Source organism: Oncorhynchus masou, chromosome 11 (genome assembly GCF_036934945.1).
Source record: "Oncorhynchus masou masou isolate Uvic2021 chromosome 11, UVic_Omas_1.1, whole genome shotgun sequence".
NCBI lineage: Eukaryota > Metazoa > Chordata > Actinopteri > Salmoniformes > Salmonidae > Oncorhynchus > Oncorhynchus masou.
The window spans coordinates 20,082,140-20,101,477 of NC_088222.1; the positions used below are offsets into that span (position 1 = coordinate 20,082,140).

The 19,338-nt window shown below is 41.8% G+C and overlaps 1 pseudogene; it reads right to left on the minus strand.

Moving 5' to 3' along the window:
- Window positions 1-4,501: 4,501 nt before the first annotated feature.
- LOC135547815 (membrane-associated transporter protein-like) overlaps window positions 4,502-19,338 on the minus strand; it is a 38,360-nt pseudogene continuing 23,523 nt past the window's right edge.

The following is a 19,338-nucleotide window of genomic DNA, read 5'->3' on the forward strand; positions in this document are numbered from 1 at the left end:
CCACATTCATCTGTACAAACAATAGTACGCAAGTTTAAACACCATGGGACCATGCAGCCGTCATACCGCTCAGGAAGGAGACGGGTTCGGTTTCCTAGAGATAAATGTACTTTGGTGCGAAAAGTGCAAATCAGTCCCAGAACAACAGCAAAGGACCTTTTATTTTTTATTTTATTTCACCTTTATTTAACCACGTAGGCTAGTTGAGAACAAGTTCTCATTTGCAACTGCGACCTGGCCAAGATAAAGCTTAGCAGTGTGAACAGACAACACAGAGTTACACATGAAGTAAACAATTAACAAGTCAATAACACAGTACAAAAAAAGGCGAGTCTATATACATTGTGTGCAAAAGGCATGAGGAGGTAGGCGAATAATTACAATTTTGCAGATTAGCACTGGAGTGATAAATGATCAGATGGTCATGTACAGGTAGAGATACTGGTGTGCAAAAGAGCAGAAAAGTAAATAAATAAAAACAGTGTGGGGATGAGGTAGGTGAAAATGGGTGGGCTATTTACCAATAGACTATGTACAGCTGCAGCGATCGGTTAGTTGCTCAGATAGCACATGTTTGAAGTTGGTGAGGGAGATAAAAGTCTCCAACTTCAGGGATTATTGCAATTCGTTCCAGTCACAGGCAGCAGAGTACTGGAACGAAAGGCGGCCAAATGAGGTGTTGGCTTTAGGGATGATCAGTGAGATACACCTGCTGGAGCGCGTGCTACGGATGGGTGTTGCCATCGTGACCAGTGAACTGAGATAAGGCGGAGCTTTACCTAGCATGGACTTGTAGATGACCTGGAGCCAGTGGGTCTGGCGACGAATATGTAGCGAGGGCCAGCCGACTAGAGCATACAAGTCGCAGTGGTGGGTGGTATAAGGTGCTTTAGTGACAAAACGGATGGCACTGTGATAAACTGCATCCAGTTTGCTGAGTAGAGTGTTGGAGGCAATTTTGTAGATGACATCGCCGAAGTCGAGGATCGGTAGGATAGTCAGTTTTACTAGGGTAAGTTTGGCGGCGTGAGTGAAGGAGGCTTTGTTGCGGAATAGAAAGCCGACTCTTGATTTGATTTTCGATTGGAGATGTTTGATATGAGTCTGGAAGGAGAGTTTACAGTCTAGCCAGACACCTAGGTACTTATAGGTGTCCACATATTCAAGGTCGGAACCATCCAGGGTGGTGATGCTCATCGGGCATGCGGGTGCAGGCAGCGATCGGTTGAAAAGCATGCATTTGGTTTTACTAGCGTTTAAGAGCAGTTGGAGGCCACGGAAGGAGTGTTGTATGGCATTGAAGCTTGTTTGGAGGTTAGATAGCACAGTGTCCAAGGACGGGCCGGAAGTATATAGAATGGTGTCGTCTGCGTAGAGGTGGATCATGGAATTGCCCGCAGCAAGAGCAACATCATTGATATATACAGAGAAAAGAGTCGGCCCGAGAATTGAACCCTGTGGCACCCCCATAAAGACTGCCAGAGGACCGGACAGCATGCCCTCCGATTTGACACACTGAACTCTGTCTGCAAAGTAATTGGTGAACCAGGCAAGGCAGTCATCCGAAAAACCGAGGCTACTGAGTCTGCCGATAAGAATATGGTGATTGACAGAGTCGAAAGCCTTGGCAAGGTCGATGAAGACGGCTGCACAGTACTGTCTTTTATCGATGGCGGTTATGATATCGTTGAGTACCTTGAGTGTGGCTGAGGTGCACCCGTGACCGGCTCGGAAACCAGATTGCACAGCGGAGAAGGTACGGTGAGATTCGAGATGGTCAGTGACCTGTTTGTTGACTTGGCTTTTAAAGACCTTAGATAGGCAGGGCAGGATGGATATAGGTCTGTAACAGTTTGGGTCCAGGGTGTCTCCCCCTTTGAAGAGGGGGATGACTGCGGCAGCTTTCCAATCCTTGGGGATCTCAGACGATATGAAAGAGAGGTTGAACAGGCTGGTAATAGGGGTTGCGACAATGGCGGCGGATAGTTTCAGAAATAGAGGGTCCAGATTGTCAAGCCCAGCTGATTTGTACGGGTCCAGGTTTTGCAGCTCCTTCAGAACATCTGCTATCTGGATTTGGGTAAAGGAGAACCTGGAAGGGCTTGGGCGAGAAGCTGCGGTGGGGGCGGAGCTGTTGGCCGAGGTTGGAGTAGCCAGGCGGAAGGCATGGCCAGCCGTTGAGAAATGCTTGTTGAAGTTTTCGATAATCATAGATTTATCGGTGGTGACCGTGTTACCTAGCCTCAGTGCAGTGGGCAGCTGGGAGGAGGTGCTCTTGTTCTCCATGGACTTCACAGTGTCCCAGAACTTTTTGGAGTTGGAGCTACAGGATGCAAACTTCTGCCTGAAGAAGCTGGCCTTAGCTTTCCTGACTGACTGCGTGTATTGGTTCCTGACTTCCCTGAACAGTTGCATATCGCGGGGACTATTCGATGCTATTGCAGTCTGCCACAGGATGTTTTTGTGCTGGTCGAGGGCAGTCAGGTCTGGAGTGAACCAAGGGCTGTATCTGTTCTTGGTTCTGCATTTTTGAACGGAGCATGCTTATCTAAAATGGTGAGGAAGTTACTTTTAAAGAATGACCAGGCATCCTCAACTGACGGGATGAGGTCAACGTCCTTCCAGGATACCCGGGCCAGGTCGATTAGGAAGGCCTGCTCACAGAAGTGTTTTAGGGAGCGTTTGACAGTGATGAGGGGTGGTCGTTTGATTGCGGCTCCGTAGCGGATACAGGCAATGAGGCAGTGATCGCTGAGATCCTGGTTGAAGACAGCGGAGGTGTATCTGGAGGGCCAGTTGGTCAGGATGACGTCTATGAGGGTGCCCTTGTTTACAGAGTTAGGGTTGTACCTGGTGGGTTCCTTGATGATTTGTGTGAGATTGAGGGCATCTAGCTTAGATTGTAGGACTGCCGGGGTGTTAAGCATATCCCAGTTTAGGTCACCTAAAAGAACAAACTCTGAAGCAAGATGGGGGGCGATCAATTCACAAATGGTGTCCAGGGCACAGCTGGGAGCTGAGGGGGGTCGGTAGCAGGCGGCAACAGTGAGAGACTTATTTCTGGAGAGAGTAATTTTTAAAATTAGTAGTTCGAACTGTTTGGGTATGGACCTGGAAAGTATGACATTACTTTTCAGGCTATCTCTGCAGTAGACTGCAACTCCTCCCCCTTTGGCAGTTCTATCTTGACGGAAGATGTTATAGTTGGGTATGGAAATCTCAGAATTTTTGGTGGCCTTCCTGAGCCAGGACTCAGACACGGCAAGGACATCAGGGTTAGCAGAGTGTGCTAAAGCGGTGAGTAAAACAAACTTAGGGAGGAGGCTTCTGATGTTGACATGCATGAAACCAAGGCTTTTTCGATCACAGAAGTCAACAAAGGAGGGTGCCTGGGGACATGCAGGGCCTTGTGAAGATGCTGGTGGAAACAGCTACAAAATTATCTATATCCACAGTAAAACAGGTCCTATGTCAACATAACCTGAAAGGCCACTCAGCAAGGAAGAAGCCACAGCTCCAAAACTGCCATAAAAAAGCCAGACTACAGTTTGCAACTGCACATGGGGACAAAGATCATACTTTTTGGAGAAATGTCCTCTGGTCTGATGAAACAAAAACAGAACTGTTTGGCCATGAAGACCATCATTATGTTTGGAGGAAAAAGGGGGAGGCTTGTAAGCCGAAGAACACCATCCCAACCATGAAGCACGGCGGTGGCAGCATCATGTTGTGGGGGTGCTTTGCTGCAGGAGAGACTGGTGCACTTCACAAAATAGATGACATCATGAGGAAGGACAATTACGTGGATATATTGAAGCAACATCTCAAGACCTCATTCAGGAAGTTAAAGCTTGGTTGCAAATGGGTCTTCCAAATGGACAATGACCCAAAGCATATTTCCAAAGGTGTGGCAAAATGGCTTAAGGACAACAAAGTCAAGGTATTGGAGTGGCCATCACAAAGCCCTGACCTCAATCCTATAGAAAATTTGTGGGCAGAACTGAAAATGTGTGTGCGAGCAAGTAAGCCTACACACCTGATTCAGTTACACCAGCTCTGTCAGGAGGAATGGGCCAAAATTTACCCAACTTATTGTGGGAAGCTTGTGGAAGGCTCCCCAAAACATTTGACCCATGTTAAACAATTTAAATGCAATGTTACCTAATTCTAATAGAGTGTATGTACATTTTTGACCCTCTGGGATTGTGATGAAAGAAATTTAAGCTGAAATAAGTCATTATGTCTACTATTATTCTGTCATTTCACATTCTTAAAATAAAGTGGTTTTAACTGACCTAAAACAGGGATTTTGTACTAGGATTAATTGTCAGGAATTGTGAAAACTGAGTTTAAATGTATTTGGCTAAGGTGTACTTAAACTTCCGAATTCAACTGTATAATGCATCTTTTGAAGCCATTTACAAAACCCTTCAAAGGATTTAAAGAATAGAGGGAGACCAGGTTAATACAGGGTCTTCGTAAATATCTTTATTAAAAGAGATTATTCCACGTATCTGATGTGGAGGGCGATGAACAGACAACCAAGTAAAGACATTGTTGATGTGAAGAGGACCACCACAATCACACTTCTTGCCATGTTGACCAACGACCCAGTCCTGCCCCTACGATGATCTGAGCCAGCTGCATCATACACGTGAGCGCTGCACAATCCATGCCGGTACCTCGATCCTGTCCAGCAAGATTACCTTTCCCCAGGTTCCTCTGCACCTAGTGGGAGGATGGAAAACTTTAAATTTTTATAAGTATAATGTCACAAGAGGAAAAAACACACAATACTTGAATAAGAGTGGCTGGGGAAGAGTCTTGTGAACATGCCTGGTAAGCAGAATTAGAAGCTCATCTCCAAATCAATAAACTAGTTAACACAAACCCCCTTCATGTCCTGCTCTATACTGTAGATGACACGTCTGCTCCTGCTCCTCCCCTCTGGCATACGACATCGCCAGAATATTATCCACCGGCCCTGGGATTCATCATTACGCACACCTGGCACTCATCATTACGTGCACCTGGGAATCATTATCATTATGATTCACATCTGGACTCTGTTACCTTCATAATTTCCTCCTCTTTATATGTCAGTCCCCATTTAATTCACCAGTTAGCATTGTTCTTGTGTATTGATGTCCTGCCTTATGTTAGTGTCGTGTTCTTGGTTTGTTGTTTTATTAAAACATTTCATCTGCACCTGCTTCCGATTCACCGCCCCATCATTACAATAGGGAGTAAATAAATTGATAACACAATAGATTACTAGGCAATGGAGCTGAGTTTGAAATAAATCTGTGTAATTGACTAATCTATCTAGAGGGGATAGTGGAAAGCAGGCACATTACAAATGTGTGCTCTATGGTAGTGAAATTGAGGATTTTAAAAATGTGTTTATTTATTTAACTAGGCAAGTCAGTTAAGAACAAATTCTTATTTACAATGATGGCCTACCCCGGCCAAACCTGGACAATGCTGGGCCAATTGTGCCCTGTACTATGGGACTCCCAAGCACGGACGGATGTTATACAGCCTGGATTTGAACCAGGGACTGTAGTGACACCTCTTGCACTGAGCTGCAGTGCCTTCGACCACTGACCACCCGGGAGCTAAGGGTGGGAAAACCTTTGCTTTGTCACTTATGAACGTTTTTGGAATCATTCCATCTGTTTTATTATGCAGTATTAGTATTTCCCCAATCTATAGTGAAAGCAGTGATTTAAGGATTATCTCTACTGAAATTAATCGGCCTCGTGCATTGGCAGACTGGACTACAGTTAGTAATTTGGGACTTTATTGCGGTACATTATGTTCTCAGGTGGATAATATGGATAAAATAGTAGACATCTTTAAACTCAGGAGAGTTTTGTTCCAAACCTGAATTTGATCCAAATAATTTAGATTGATTATGCTAATTAATTCTCAAAGAAAATTGATTTTCATTGAGATATATTACCATAATCAATCTAAATGATTTAGATCAAATTCAGATTTGGATCAAAACTGTCATAAGTTTATAGATATTTTCACTAACCAGTGAAAAGTGCTGTCCAGAGATGTCCTTACTGAAGGTGACAGGAAGGGTTGAATATAAGGAAAGTGCAGATTGGCCGAAGATAATCTCATTAATCACTTTTTCCATCCAAAGCCAAAACTTTCCCTATTTACATCCTGAAAGGTTGTGTTCACTTCTAAACCAAAACACTAATAGAAAAGCATTATGTCTTAGCGAAGCCTGTTTCACATCTGGGTAGTTCCATGTCATTTCAGCCAATCATGACACCCACCACTTCAGATTGTTCTGAAATCGTTTCTGTAGTTAGAAAGAGATAAGATGATCATTTCTGCAACGTTATCATTTTGAAAACTAATATAAAATGTAATTGGCCATTTTAATAGGATTCATATAATATTCAATAAATAAAGTATAATATAGTTGCCATCGATAAAATGCAATTGTGTTCATTGTCCGTAGCTTATACCTGCCCATACCATAGCCCCACCACTATTGCGCACTCTGTTCAAAACTTTGACATCAGCAAACCGCTCGCCCACACGATTACATGTGCTCTGCGGTTGTGAGGCCGGTTGGACTTACTACCAAATTCTCTAAAATGGCATTGGAGGTGGCATATGGTAGATAAATTAACATTAAATTATCTGGCAACAGCTCTGTGGACATTCCTGCAGTCAGCATGCCAATTGCGAGCTCCCTCAAAACTTGAGACATCTGTGGAGTTGTGTTGTGTGACAAAATTGCACATTTTAGAGTAGCCTTTTACTGTCCCCCAGCACAAGGTGCACCTGTGTAATGATCATGCTGTTTAATTAGCTTTTTGATATGTCACACCTGTCAGGTGGATGGATTATCTTGGCAAAGGAGAACTGCTCACTAACGGGGATGTAAACACATTTGTGCACAATGAGAGAAATAAGCCCTTTGTGAATATGAAACCTTTCTGGAACCTTATATTTTAGCTCATGAAACATGGGACCAACACTTTACATGTTGCGTTTATATTTTTCTTCAGTGTAGTATTAGTTTGCTATGTCTGACAAGTAGTATGGAGCTGTGGCAAATAGTATTGTTTCTTCATCCTATGTCCTGTGTTCTCAGTGAGTTGTGGGATTTGTTTTCCTCTGTGTTCAGATGACTAATTTCTCTGAACCCCCCATCTAACCTGACAGAGCTTGAGAGGATTTGCAGAGACGAATGGGAGAAACTCCCCAAATATAATTTAGGTGTGCCAAGCTTGTAGCGTCATATCCAAGAAGACTCGAGGCTGTAATCGCTGCCAAATGTGCTTCAACAAAGTACTGAGTAAAGGGTCTGAATACTTATGTAAATGTGATATTTTAAATAAATTTGCAAAAATGTCTAAAAACCTGTTTTTGCTTTGTCATTATGGGTTATTGTGTGTAGATTGATGAGGGGGGGGGGGGTATTGAATCCATTTTAGAGTAAGGTTGTAACGTAACAAAATGTGGAAAAAGTCAAGGGGTCTGAATACCTTCTGAATGCACTGTATGTACAGTTGACTTGTTGGTTATTACTGCATTGTCGGAACTGGAAGCACAAGCATTTCGCTACACTCGCATTAACATCTGCTTACCATGTGTATGTGACAAATAAAATTTGATTTGATTTGATTTGACTTGTGAAACAACATTTGAAACAGTGGCCAACAAAAGTGTCAGATTTTCACCTAATAGAGGGAACACCACCATCTATTGGTCAGAACCTGGTAATATCAGAATGTGGGGTGGGACAAAAACCTAACAACTTCAATTACTATTTTCTCTGAACATCACCAAATTCACTGAGAATATGTTACATAGGGTGAAGAAACAATACTCTGAGCTGCAGCTCCATACTACTTGTCAGAGATAGAGAACTTATACTATATACTGGTTGTTATGGTAGGGTTGATGTGGGGTGTCCTTAGGTGGCTTTTCACCATTTCTTTGGATTCCTAACTCATTGTTAGAAAAATCAGATGTTAGGTACTATATTTATTAAATATTATATGAATGCTATATATTGAAATGGCCATTTTGGGTGCAATCAATTAGCTTAATTTCTCAGAATAATGTTGCAGGAATGCTAATCTTATCTGTATCTAACCAAAACGATTTCAGAACAATCTGAGATGGTGGGTGTTGAAATCCTCTTTCTTGTACTTTTTGAGCTGGGATGACCCATCTGCGTTAAAGTCGAAGGGTCAATCAGCCACATACATTTTTGGACTTGAATGATATGTACTCATTGATTCTTGAAGAATATAACGCACTTATAAATAGCTTAGTCCATCAGAACCCCAAATAACAAAGAAAATATAAGCAAACACTATATAGCCTTAAAACATGGTAAAGCAATAGTTGTGATATCATGTATAGTCAGTCCTTGCATCCAAAGCTCTGTCTAGGAATTTTAGTGTGGTTAAATTTCTCCAGCCCCATCCCTCAGCTTTTTACCGAACCAGGGCCTGGGAGACAGCTTTGTTATTGTTTCTACAGCTGACTGCTGATTTAAGGAGAGGAAGAGGTTGTCCTCTATGTCTGAGGAGAGGGGAGGGTTTTTGGGACGTGTGTCTGTTGTGAAGATCACACCTGCTCTTAGCTTAGGTCACATACTGACCAACAAATTGTTGATCACTCAGCATTGACAGGCTCAGCAGGTAACGCTGAACTATTTTTATTTTTTTTAACCTTTATTTAACTAGGCAAGTCAGTTAAGAACAAATTCTTATTTTCAATGACGGCCTAGGAACAGTGGGTTAACTGCCTGTTCAGGGGCAGAACGACAGATTTGTACCTTGTCAGCTCGGGGATTCGAACTTGCAACCTTTCGGTTACTACTTTCGGTTACTAGTCCAACGCTCTAACCACTAGGCTAGCCTGCTGCCTATGGCCAGACCATTATAGTAATGTTTATTGGGAGATGGGGGTTGTAAGGACAGAAAGGGGACGGGGATGGGGGACGGGGGGCATGACCCTCCACATTCTAAAATTGCATTTTTGTCTCCCCCAGTTTTTCATTGCACTGTGATACCAGAAGTGCCTTTGGTGTGCTTTAGGACCATGCAGATGCGACAGAGCAGTCGGATAGGCTGTTTGGCGGTTTCAGCAGGATGGATAGATTTAGTGCCACGTGGACACCACAGAGCGTGCAGATAGGCTGCATGAAGGCAAAGATTCTGAAAGATACTCTGCTGCTGCTGTCGCTGTGTGTGTTGAGCATTTTCTCTTAGTTGTAAAAGCGAGCAGAGCAGAAACTGTCTACTCTTTATTTGACTGATGTAGCTGGCGAGGTAACTGCTGAACTAGTAGTGTAACTAACATGTCATTTTAGCTATGGTGATGTTTCATCCTTTCTCGATTGAAGTTCTGTCTGAAGAGAATGAACTACCTAGCTAGTTAGTAGCTACCACAGCCAGTGCAGCTTGAGTTATCTGTCTGGTAGCAGTATCTAACAGCTGGGGTGTGTATGAAAATGTTTTGTATCCTTTTAGTCCCGTTTCAACAGAAGGTAATTAACTTGGCTATTTTTCGTCAGTTGATGTACCATTAGAGCTAGCAATAAGTTGGCAAACATTAGGTAGCTATCTTACTAACTTTAGCTATTATTTGTGCCTCAATCACACTAGACCTGAATCAAACAATGAAACCAGCAGCTAAATGATTGAAGACCGATATTCTGACTTTTTTTGACAGTGCAATGTGCGTTTTTATTGGAATCAGTAAAGCAATGTAACGTTATTGATCTTTCGGTTTCCCTAGCTAATTGCCTACTTTTCACACTGACACAGTATAAACAGCTCTACAGGCTATGCTGTCATGGTGCATAGTCAGTCTTAGCAGGATCAGATGGTGACAGGTGTCCCAGCAGGGTCAGACAGCCAGGGAAGAGCAGTCTATGGAGAACAGGTGAATTTTGCAGTATATTATTACAATCAATGAATGTATAAAGTTCCTTCTTGAGTTGACGTGTGGGCTATAGTCTGGGATCTGGGAATAATGCTTATTTCAATTATAGAACCATTGATTATATTATTGGATAAAACAATGTATAAATGTACACCAAGGTAATTCTTTGTCATGCCTCATCTGAGCAGGATCAGATGGTGACAGGGGTCTCATCAGGGCCAGGCAACCAGGCAAGACCAGTCTGTGACGTCGCTGAAGTGAACTTTTGCAGATACAGCACTTTATTCTCTCAGTGCAGAAAACACTGGACTAGCCAGAAACTTCAAAGATTGAAACTATTTTAAGGCCGTCTGACAAACCTCAAGTTGATTTCCAAACTGTATTTAAGGTTGAGGTTTTTCCCAATAACACAAAACATGTCAAACTAAAATGTAAGCACAATTGGCCCAGCGTCGTCCAGGTTTGGCCGGTGTAGGCCGTCATTGTAGATAAGAATTTGTTTTTTTAACTGACTTGCCTAGTTAAATAAAGGTTAAATAAAAAATATCTCTGCTGAAGGTGTAAAACACATAATGGGACACATTTGCATGTTATGAACTTGTGAATGCTGACTGAATTCTGACAAAGAGGATGTTCTTTTATCTCAGCATGTCTACAGATACGACCTTCTCCCTGTTTTTGTTCGCTTGGAAATGATGATACTGGAGACTGTTATTATAAGAAATTGTGTAACCTAGCATTTATTGCATATTAGAAATGCATTGCCATTAATTGAAAGGTTGGTTGTCCTCCCACGATCTCACGATGGATGGCAGAAATGTCAAATTAAGTATCACACAAGACCTGTCTGATTTGCGCCTGTCTCAGTGGACTAATCCATTGAAGAAGCCGCAGGGATGTCACGGACCAAGAATATGGGGATTGTGGCTCAGATGCACAAGGTACGTCTCTCTCCAGGATGTGCTCACTACCTCCTTTTTGTGCATATTCATTGTTTCATAACTTCATTGTGTGCGTTGTTTGCTGTCTATCAATTCCCCATTACATATATCACTAGTAGTAGCCTACAGTTACCGTTACTGTCCATCATTTCTAATCCGCAATGTTTGTTTGGTTATGGTAATTTCTGTTAATGCATTCAATATAGTATTATCAGGGCCAAAAATGTATTTTTTTTGTCCACCAGCCACTGTGTAAGGTAGATTTAAAAATCTACCAGCCACTCAGATTTTTACCAGCCAAAATATTTTTTTTTCAGCAAAAAGTACACCAACAAAACAAAACAAAAATGGGTGAGCATGCTTTGTAATGTTTCTAAAACAATAAATGCATTACTAATAAGAAGTAATGTGGTATATTGCTTAACAGATGTTCACCTGTCCCTGTAACGGTGGGAGATTACCGTGGCAATGCGACTTGAGTCATTCTCCTGTGAGAATTAGAGTCTGACTGCGTCAAAGATTTTTATAACTAAACCAAGATAGACCCCAGCCTGTCATTTCCAATGGGAACAAATTAATCATCGTGGGCAGAACACGCAAGAGGTCCTATTAGCACATTCTAGCATACATCTGCATATTTCCATTAGGGAACGCCTACTCTGTGAAGTGCACGTGTGCAATTACTAAATTCGCCTTTGCACACCTAAACAACACATTTTTTTTTGACAAAGGTTAAAGTATTTAAAACGTAGCCAACTCTGTTCATAACAGATTTTAGTTTTGGGAACAGAAAACTAGGGAAGAGTGGGAACTATCGATGAGAACATTTTCAGAATGTTGGCCAAAATCCATCTTCTCCCACTGCCAGCCACTGGGCTTCCTCTCATTACCATATTGGGTAGTGGGTGGAAACGCCAAGCAGATGCTTCACATTTACACATCCGGTAAAATATCTGTCTCATTGTTCTATCTGTGGCAGCGTTGTCTTCTCTTCCCTAGCAGGTGAAACTCAAACATTGAAAAACAACCTAGCTTGTGAACATAACAATGTAAATAGCCAAGAAACACAAGGACAAAGTCTCATTGCAGTAGACTTTTGTTTCAAGTAAATTATACCAACTGTCATGCCTGTGCACAGAGCTTCTAAAAACAAATATTCACTCAGTTCTTCAAGTGTGGACAGCCCCTAGCCTGTCAGTGTTGCAGCTCGGGGTGGGATAGGCTGTAGGATTTTTCGTTCTTTGACTTTGTGCGATTAATTTACCAAGCATTGGAGCACCTTAAATACTGTAAACTGTTATGGTCAAAACATATTGCTAAGATAGGGAGAGGTCTGTCCGTAATAAAGCACTGCTCTACTTTCTTGACATTGCTGTCAACAAAACAAGACCAACAAACCATAGTTGTGTTGCACCCGGACTACTGTCCGGGCATATGGTAAAGTGCCACAAAGAGGGACATCGGCAAATTACAATTGGCCCTGAACAGAGCAGCACGACGGATCCTTAAATGTACACGGAGAGCTAACATTAATAATATGCATGTCAATCTCTCCTGGCTCAAAGTGGATTTAGAAAAGGGCCAAGAATGGCCACTTTCAGCATGATTTTCCCAAACATTGTTTGTGTTACAAATGTAAAAAGCAAGTTACACATTCCTCACAATTAAGTTTTTATGTGAGAACTGCCAGAACAATCTGTGATACCCAAAAATATTTTCGGGCCAAGCTGGCGGGTAAATTCCCTCTTCTTTGGAGGGTGATGGGTATTGATTTAGACAGTTTGGGAATAAACTCAAAAGAAATGAGGGTAAAAAGTAATTTGGCATAGATGATATTCAAGTATTCCACGGACACCAACCTACAGTGGGATTAATACATTTGCTATGTGAATGACAAGTGATTTATGACACTTTGGACAGGAACCAGACTATAGAGGCAATCAATAAAGATAATTGGAAAGTACCTTTACACCTCCATCAAAAGGAAAAGGGGAGTTCACCTCTCCACTGTGGTAAATGACATGGTGAGCATTCAAGTTTAAAAGGGCAGCTGTTCGCATCACTCCATATTTGAGCTGCAGACAGGTGGTGGATGAATTTTGCAAACTCTACACATTATTAACTTTTAATGTAAGCATTTACAGCTCCAGAATGCACAATCCACTGTCAGTTCCATGATAACTATCTGGAGGTGAGAGACTAGCCTGGTCCGATATCTGTTTGTGCAGTCTTGCCGACTCCTATGGTCATTGTAGTTGGACAAACACGTGGAACCAGGCTATGAGAGAGAGAGAGAGGGTACTGACCTCCTCTTGCCGATGGTACTCTGAGATGAGGTTGAAGGGGATGGTGTACAAGGTGCTGGACATGACTCCGAAGACAGGGTGAGGTTGGTGATGATGTTGGGGATCAGGCTGATTAGACTGATGCCCAGACCAAACACAAAGTATCCCACGAAGTAGAGCCCCTTCAGATCAACGAAGGGCTGCAGCAGCCTCTGGACATCTGAAGACACATCAGACGTAGAAACAGAGAAGGAAAAGAGGGAGAGAGATTTAATCTTATAGTTTAACTATAAGACAACTAAGTCTTACTTTATTAAATCAATTACCGAACAATAATGAAATTATAAGCATCTGCTATGCACTTATGCAGTGAATGATTGAATACGTTCTGTGCTGTGACTTAGCTTAAGGGTATACGTTATTACATCAGTGTGTGTCACACAACATATACCACAGTAGACATTTAGTAGACATTCTTATCCAGAACAACATACAGGAGCAATTAGGGTAAAGTGCCTTGCTCAAGGGCACATCTCCATGCTCACCAAGTCAGCTTAGGGATTCAAACCAGCAACCTTTCAGTTACTGGCCCAATGTTGTTAACCACTAGGCTACCTGTCAATAATGTCTTACTTATGAATGCTGCGACACAACAGGAATAGAGAGCAGAGGAGACAGAGTTGATACAGAGACCCCAGCATCCAATCTCCACTCCCTCTCATACCGCTCATATGCTGTAGAGTTATGGTCCGCATACGGATGCCCTTATACACAATCTGTCATCACACACAAATAACCATTATTACACACACACTTTATGACCAAGTATGATGATGATCATAATTATGATAATTACATGCACAATGGAGACAAAGTCACCACCACAGCTGAATACGAATTGAACTAGTTACTTACATAAATGTGGTGTTTGGAGAGACATATTGAATCAATCTCTACCCATTCCTCTGACATATAATCAATAAGTGGTGGTATGGTGGTTGAGGGTTAAGATAAAAGCCTGTGTCTGCATGAAGTGATATAGGACAATGATGTATTTATCTTATAATGCATGTGCTGTACAGTAGCTTGTAACAGTTAACAAGTTCCATCCCATTTGTTATTATAGCTGCCAAAGCCCGTGTCAACAACATAAACCACATCTGCCACTGCTCTCTATTGATACAGTGAAAGCACGGTATGTTTAGGTCTGACCTGCTGCTTAGTTTGCCTCAGTCTCAACCACTAAATCACCACCACCGTGTGACTGCAGCCTGCGTAAGAGCAGTCATCAGCATACAGATCAGATGAGACCTGACCACCATAAAGCCAGTCTGTCAATGTCTTCATTACAGAGCAATTAATAGTTGGGCACACAGAACCAAATCAGCCAAGGCTGTGACGAGAGACTACCCACCAATCAGGGCATGTTGTGATGGTGCTAAATAAATGAACAGGAAGCCTTTTAATGAACACAGTGATGAACCTCGATCGCATAATGGAGTGAAAACATTAAGTTATCTTATGACCACTGTCAAATAAGGGCAATCATTAGTAGTCTGAGTGATATAATTAGTTTGTCCTTTAATGGTCTCTCTCTCCCTCCCTCTCTCCCTGTCCCATGAAGTCTGTGAAGAAGAGCATGTTGCAGAGGAAGATGGTCCATCCCAGCAAGTGAGGGACACAGGTAGTGACTTGGTATGTTAATCATAGCCAGGACTTCAGAGTTATCCTCTTCTTCTGCAGGCAGAAACAGGGTAGAGACACACACATGGCAGATCATTAGATCATGAGACTTCTGCAGGCAGACACACACATGGCAGATCATTAGATCATGAGACTTCTTCTGCAGACAGACACAATAGAGAGACATACACATGGCAGATCATTAGATCATGAGACTTCTTCTGCAGACAGACACAATAGAGAGACACACACATGGCAGATCATGAGACTTCTGCAGGCAGACACACACATGGCAGATCATTAGATCATGAGACTTCAGAGGGTCTCACACGGAACAGCAGGGAGTCAGTGAATGTCAAGAACAGGAAATGTAAAAAAGAACAAGGAACAGCAGGGTGTCAGATAAGAATAAAGACGTCAGATGAAAGCTAGTAGCTAATGACAGATACACCAGCACTATGCTGTTAAAAAAAAACATGTTTTAACAGGTCAGGAAGAGAGGGAATTTAAAAAATAAAACATTTAAAGAAATGGGTGAGAATTTGTTTTTAAACCATGTGCTCTTTCTTTAAGTTTGTTCCGGTTTAATATACCATAGTTCTGTAGGATTCAAAGTTTTTCTATTGCTTAAGTGTACACAGATTGTCATGACAGCATACATTTATTCAAAACATCATTCCAAAATACATTCCTCATAAACCTTTACAGGAATGCTTCTGCAAAATCGAAAAAATTAATATGAGAATCTATATGGTTGCACCAAAGTGCCCTGTCTGGCTACTGTGATAATGGAGAACCTTCTTTAGCAAGGATTCATAGTAATTACTTCCTGACTCTTTTCATTGATTTTTGAATTACTTCTGCAAAGTCATCATTAATTTCCAGCTATATTTACACACTGGGCATAAATATCCATCATTAAATCACCATTGTTAAATGCTATGGTTGTTACGAATCCCTTTTGGCACGACAGTCTAGGGGGGATGGTAATGAGACTCGTAACATAACTCATGCAAATTATTATTGTGACAAAGGAAAAGTGTGAACGAAATAAGCACGTCAACTGAAATCTACCGTCAAACTGTAGGTTTATTTATAAACACACGGTAATGGGGGGAGCAGGAAAAGGGGCTGAGCTGGACCCAAGGAAAGAAACAATAAGTATTCAAAAACACCCCTAAGCTAGACTAGCCTACTTTAACAACAGCTAACTAACCAAAAATACAGTGGGTGGTCAGCCCAGTTCTAACTAGTGTATTTAACAAAGTTCACCTACGGGTAGTGTATGCCCATGGGCGACTTGTCTTGGTTTCCCCCTTTTCCATCAGCAATCAAACACAAACACCATAACCAAAAACAATACTCACAGGTGATGACAAAGTGCTATGAGGTGCTTAAACAAAAGAGAGGTTAAGACACAAAGCGAGAGTGAAACACAGAGACCTACAGACATGGCATTTACAGAGAGATTTAGCTTGAGCTGAGCTGGGCTCTAGAACAAACAAATGATGGGGTTTTTAAACCATGGGGAAGGAACTGTGATAGGTTTAGGAAATATGAGGAGGTGTGTCTTCTGATTGATGATTGATTGTTGACTGATTGGGGAGTGATGATTTTCACCTGTGAGGGGAGAAGGAGAGAAAAGAAACACACACACAGGATACACACACACACAGGATAACTGTATCTGTAACAATGGTGCTGAATTGAATTGTTGAATGCTAGTCTGAGTTTCAATGAATCTCATTCAGAGCACTGGGTTGAATGACTGTCTGAGCCTTAGAGATCATATCATTCATTTAATTCCAGGACGTGAGCTTCCTATACATGTAATACAGTATAATGGCCATTTCAATTACTTTATTTGTGTGTACAAGGTGACATTATAACCTTTATTTATTTATTTGATTTCACCTTTATTTAACCAGCTAGGCCAGTTGAAAACAAGTGCTCATTTACAACTGCGAACTGACCAAGATAAAGCAAAGCAGTGCAACAAAAACAACAACACAGAGTTACACTTTTAATGACTGTCTTACACCCTGATGACTGCCTGGTCTCACCAACATCAAGGTATCCATGCATGCAATCCAGCTGCTGCCGGTAACTAAGAATAACTACATGACCCTTGTCCTCTAACAATCCTTCCATCTCGCAATGACTGGGGAGTGGTCACCAATGCCACACACCAGAGCTAATTTCAATGCTACACATGTAGGATCTTAATTTGACCTGAATTATAACAGCAAAATAATCCTGCAGCAAGAGGATTTTAACATGTAGTCTATAATGTTGTTTGATCAGTAGTTAGGCTATTAGCTGGTCAAAATGAGTCTAGACCGTGTGTTAGTGCCAGTGGTGATTTTAGCATCTAAATCTTGGTGGGGCAAACTCCCCAAAATGTTTTTTGATGCTTGCCAGCAAAGCCGCTACACAACACTAAACAATACATTCATTGTACTAGAATGGCGACAACCGATGCCCACAAACTGTTAGGGCCTACATAAAGCTGTCCCACAGCAGGGCTTTCTTTTCAGCACCATGGAGTGAATCTTTTCCATTGCTACACCTGGTTATCAGCAGAATCTTGTCTGGCAGCAAAACAGATCATTCAGCCTCATTTACCGCCTTTGTAAAAAACATAGCTGATATGGCTGACTTGCTTAAAGAAATATGGTTTCTACTGACAATTGAGATGTACAAACTATGGAATAAGAGGATCACGAGAGGATAAGAGGCAATCCGTAATTTTTACTAAGACATTAATGAGCGAGCTAGGAAGGACGTAGTCAATATAACTATTTATTCAGGACTTTTGAAATGTACAGCGACAGAATTCAGAACACGGGCCATTCTTACAGTATTCTCCCTGTACACCAAGTCAGAACTGTAGGTGAAATAGGGGCATATAAGCAGGAAATGAATGCTCTTAAAAGATTAAAAGATTAAATTTATCTAACACAGGCTATAGGATGCATGTGCATCACCAAGTCAGAACAGTAGGCTAAGTGATGGGGGGGAGATTATTAGGGTGAGGCACATAGGCTTCTAACACTTTACTACACAACATATACTTAGTATTACTTTCTTTGCTACAGTATACATATCTCCCTGGTATATTACATAATTTATGCAGCAGCATACAATACATTTTTGGACCTTGCTGTGCTCACTTGAGCAGGAAGGTGGAGCGGCGGTTCTTGTGGGCAAATTTTGTCATCAAACTTTGTCATCAAAGTCTGGCATTCTCTGGGTTTAGAAAAACACGGTTGAATCATGACTTCAGTGATCTTCAGGTCAGAGATTTAAAAAGAGGCCCGCATTCCCGACTTGGAATTCTAAGTTGGATGACCATTCAAAACGTATGTCCCCAGTTGGAGCTCGTTCCCAGTTGTCTTGAACTCACTGAATTCTGAGATTTCCCCGTTCCAAGTTTCCAGTAGTTTTGAATGCGGAGAAGTCATGCTGGATTGGCAGCATGGCCAATGTATTCAACCTTTTCTGGCCCATGGTGTTGAATGTTTATCATTTTAAGCCTGGGAAAGAGACCCTTAAACCCAAACGTATACCACACACCCACTCCACTGAATAGCAGGCTAGTGACTGCTTTGCAACACTTGTAGTTAGCCACTGATTCCTTCCAAAAAAACTAATTGTTGAATTTGCGATTTCCAACTTGTTGAGTAATGTTAAATGTCTCATGGCCATAGAGCATCGATACATTTTATATAGAATTTCTGTAATTTAAAAAAAACCTTTGCCAGTAGATTGTCGACGTGATTCATGACGATGACTGCTTGTCTAGCTTGCTAGCTAAGATTTTGAATGTATGACGTTGACATGATCCAGTCCAATTAAAGCTACAGTAGATATAACGTGATTTGACTTCATTTTATCTGTAGCCAATGACCCTGAGGCTTCTTGGATGGGCACTTCTAAAGTGACTCTATGGCAGCACCCAAGGGGCTTGAATTTTTGAGCTCTCCCTGTAGATTTTGCGGTGACATAGCGTCCCCATGAGTGACAGAACACTGAGCCAACCAATCAGAGCGCAATTAGAGAACATTACCAACCCTTACGCTCCGTATTTTCTGCCCCACCACCACGGAAAGCACTGAGCTACAACACCTGCATTTTGGAGCTGCCTTACTCAAGAAAGCAAAAAAGAGACCATGTTTGTATACGCCTTTACTAACTCAATTATTGTTTTTTATTGTTTGCAAACTGATATGTGACACGTATTAATGCCAAAATAACATGCAAAACAGGAACAAAATAGAGATGTTTTTCTTTCAGCTAACAGGTGGGGCTCAAAACAGGTGGGGCTCTGCTCTGAATGATGGGCCGCCACTTGTTAGTGCAGGTTTCCAGTGAATTTATAAATATTCCGAAGCTCATCTACAGGACAATTCTCACCACCAAATGAAGATCCTACATACAGTGGGGCAAAAAAGTAATTAGTCAGCCACCAATTGTGCAAGTTCTCCCACTTA